Raw genomic sequence first — 3,609 nt, forward strand, 5'->3', positions numbered from 1 at the left:
TTTGGAGGCATTCATGGTGGATTTGCCTTAACACAGTTTTCAGGGTGAGAGAGCAAACCCCTCTGCTCCTTCACTAGGCCATGCCATCTCCATGCCTGTGGCCTGGTGAAGCAACACTAAGACTCAGCCCTTCCTCCCCAGAGGCTGAGTGAGTGCAATCACAGTCTTCCTCTTTATTCATTCACTTGCTCATTTAGGCCTTCCTTCCTCAGCAGAGCCTCTCCTTGCCAGCAGTTGTAGCCCTGCAACTCCGATTTGGCGACATCACAGGAGTGGCATGCCTAAGGTGGCCCCCAGCCTGGGGGACCCCTCCTGTGGCTCCCCATGCCCCCTGGAGTCCTTGGGGAGCAGGCAGTGAGGTGGGGGCAGCTCCCTAAAGTGCCCCAGGCAGCTCCCCTTGCCCTTGCAGGGCCAACCTTGGCAGCGCCTAGGGGGTCAAGGGGCTCTGCAGCCCCGCTGTGATATGGGCTGGGCTCAGAGTGGGACATCTTGCATCGGAGCAACAGCTGCGCCCTCCCCATATGGCCCCAGGAGCCTGAGCCCAGGCACTTGAGGCTGCTCTTGCCACTGCCCTGCTCTGCTCTGGAGGAGCTGCTGTGTCATGAGCAGAAGAAGGTGAGAGGAGGTGGTGGGACAGCAYGAGAAGCTGTTTGGTGACGTTCCCAGGAGAATATTGGAGACTTTTGGTCCTTGGTATTGTGGAGCCAACCTGGTTTGACAGGAGTGTTTGGGAGGTAGACAGTCATGGCTGCTGAAGTCTTTGAGCACTGACAAGGTGCCTGAGAGGAGGACTTGTAAAGGTGCTTCATGTCTAAAGAATTTGCAGATGGCTCCTGTGTATTTCCCTGTTGCTGCTGTCTTCAGTTTTGGATCGTCTTTCCAACTAGACCTTCCAACTTCTGCCCCTCATGTCTGTGGGCTCAGTAATTTACGTATTCTCTTGTGAACCAAACGCTTGCTTCACTTGCAGGAGATTTACCTTGTCCTCTTGAGCAATTTTCTTTGCCTGAGCAACTTCTGCAAAAGTAAAGAGCTTTTCTTCCATGCTTACAAAAGTTCATTTGTGGTTCATATGCTCTTTGAGTTCAGGTTCTGAGGAAGAATGGACCTCAGGCAGACTGAGCGAGTCCTTACAGAAGAAGTCAAAATGACTTTACCTTACTCTTTTTCGGTAAGTAATGGATTCTACACAGCCCATGTTGCAAAAGAACAAACAAGTTGGTGTATGGATAGTGTTAGTTCTCAGGGATCCATAGTGGTGCCACTCCCACTGAGTAATGCTTGAAAACATTTTCCTGTTGATGGTCATGATGGGAAAATCGCAGCATTGTAGCTGGGACAGTTGGAGGGTCTAGAGGAAGCAAGGCTTTTCCTTTGGGAGAGAAGATAACTTTCATTAGCCCACAGCTTTTAAAAAGGCAGGATTTGGGGGTCAGCGATGAGATGATTGCGGATTGTCCTGGCTGAGATTGGGGATCTGCAATTCTTCTGTTCTGCACTTGMAGCCAGAATCYCCTTCCACAAATTGTCATTAGACGATTTCATCGTGCAGTATAAAAATGTCCACCTGCCTTTCTTCACGCTTGCATAGTGAACGCCAATCTAGTCTAGGGAATATTTCATGGTTTGGGAAGTTTATGCCAGTGTATAAGCGCTTCTGCACTCACTTGCCAACATGAAAACCACAGCAATCCCGCYAACTGCATGTTCAGTTAGAAAGCCCCTTTCCCTTTCTCCTCCATTCACATCWGGTGTCTTCCCCAAAGCTCTGGGAAAGACAAATTCAAGGGAAAGCATGTGGATGGAAGGAAAACCGGAACCACCCTGCCAGGAGCTGATCCAGTGCAAATTGAGAGTTCGGTAAGCAGTGGCAACTCATTGTGTTGGTGGGGACTTTTCCAGGGGTCATGAAAACCTTCCCTACTGTGCTGCTGACAGCTCCCGGGCTTCACACTTTCCTCTCAGGGAACTTCAAGATTGTCCTGAACCTTTCCTTTGTGCTGGCATAGGATAAATTTGGAGGAAGCCTTTTTTTCCTTCCAGGAGGAAGCTTTCTCTGACCTCTGACATGTCTTCTGTTGCATGTCTCTTTAGGTATGCTTTGATGATGTGGGTGGTCTCTCTCACCACATTTCAGCCTTAAAGGAGATGGTCCTGTTTCCACTGCTTTACCCAGAATTCTTTGAGAGATTCCAAATCCGACCTCCCAGGTAATGGGCAGTGCATTAGAACTACAGAGCTAACTGCTGCAATATGCTTTTTAACATATTTTAACATTTTTTAACATATTTTAACTTTTTTTTTTCTTTTTTTTGGAGGGGCAGTATCTCAAGACGTAATGGTTAGCTTTATATATTCTTGGCCAACAAAGCTTGACTCACTGGATGTTGAAATATGACTTTAAATCCTTCCCTTTCCATACCTTTAAAAGTATTGCAAATCATCAGATGCTTTGCTGCTTTGTTCACAGGAATTCCCTTTTCTGGCTGATGTAGGCTGAATCTGGCTGAAGTAGGGTGTGGAAACACAGAAGACCTTTTTTGGTCTCCCAGCTTAAGGTTTCCTCCCCAGTGCTTCCAACAAATTCAGGGAGGCACAGTCCAAGAGACTCAAGCTGTTGCAGGGAGAAAGACAGGCTTTGCTCTCAAATCTTGCCCCTTAGGAACACTTGCACCTCTTTGGACTTTCCTCACACTGCAGCTCATACTGCTGTCTAATATGGGAAGCGTTTTAGTTAGGAGGGAAGGCTGCTTTGCTGTCACAACGGGGGCTGTCATGGGCACTTTTCCATGTTTTTGTGGTAGCTATGTAAATCTCTCTTTTCATGTTGCAGAGGCTGTCTGTTCTATGGCCCACCAGGCACTGGAAAGACACTGGTGGCTCRAGCGCTCGCAAATGAATGTAGGCAGGGAGACAAGAGAATAGCGTTCTTCATGAGAAAAGGTGCCGACTGCCTCAGTCAATGGGTGGGAGAATCTGAGCGACAGCTGCGCTCATTGTTTCAGCAGGTAAGGAGGAAATGTGCAATAGGCTGGGTCAGAGTTGGACCTCTACTTTTCCGGGGTGGAYGTCTTCCAGGAGRACTTGGCCTCTTGGGCAGTTTGGCAGTGTCTCCTGTTGAAAAGGGAACATCAGTGTTTCCTTTTCCCATGCCGTGCTGCTTTGCCTGAGGGGCTGGAAATCTTGCAGAKGTTGGGTCCAGCACAGTGYCAGTGCCTTTGCAGCCATAATGTTTATCCYGCATGTTCTCGCTGYRTGGTGCTCKGTTTCRCATACATCAGTATGCCTGCATCTGTACTTCCCTTCCAGGCCTATGAGATGCGGCCTTCGATTATTTTCTTTGATGAGATCGACAGTCTCGCTCCTGTGCGCTCCAGTCACCAAGACCAGATTCACAGGTGCTTCCTTTCTCTTCCATTTCCATGTCATCTGCTTCATCTCTAGAAAAAGAAGACCCACCTGCTTCCCTTTATAGGACACACACACACACACACACTCTGAACTCCTCGAGTACAATGACACAGAGCTTCATAGCATTTTGAAGACAGGAGTTGAAAGCAGGTCACTAAGCTTGGTGTCCGGACAAGGTCTCTCTCGAGACCTTGCCTC

The sequence above is a fragment of the Apteryx rowi genome, unplaced genomic scaffold (genome assembly GCF_003343035.1).
Source record: "Apteryx rowi isolate R43461 unplaced genomic scaffold, aptRow1 scaffold_363, whole genome shotgun sequence".
NCBI classification, from domain to species: Eukaryota; Metazoa; Chordata; class Aves; order Apterygiformes; family Apterygidae; genus Apteryx; species Apteryx rowi.